The sequence below is a fragment of the Penaeus monodon genome, chromosome 25 (assembly GCF_015228065.2).
Source record: "Penaeus monodon isolate SGIC_2016 chromosome 25, NSTDA_Pmon_1, whole genome shotgun sequence".
Classification (NCBI taxonomy): domain Eukaryota; kingdom Metazoa; phylum Arthropoda; class Malacostraca; order Decapoda; family Penaeidae; genus Penaeus; species Penaeus monodon.
In genome coordinates, this window is record NC_051410.1 from 27,079,329 (window position 1) to 27,079,595 (window position 267).

A 267-nucleotide genomic window follows, 5' to 3' on the forward strand; every position below is an offset into this window, starting at 1 on the left:
TGGCACGACGCTTGGTAGGAATACAAATTGTCTAATATTAGAGTACAAGTATATATCATTATAAAAAAATATGCTAACAGTTCATTATACGATGAGATTGTCGCGCAGAAATTAACATTGAAAATAACATTGCAACACGAGATAAATCAGAAAAAGATGACATGGTGAATGCCAAATTTTGACTTTTCCATTGCAAAAACTTCACAATTTTGAGATAAGCTGTGTAAAAAAATCGAAATGTTTCCTTTACTTAAACAGTGTGACTGA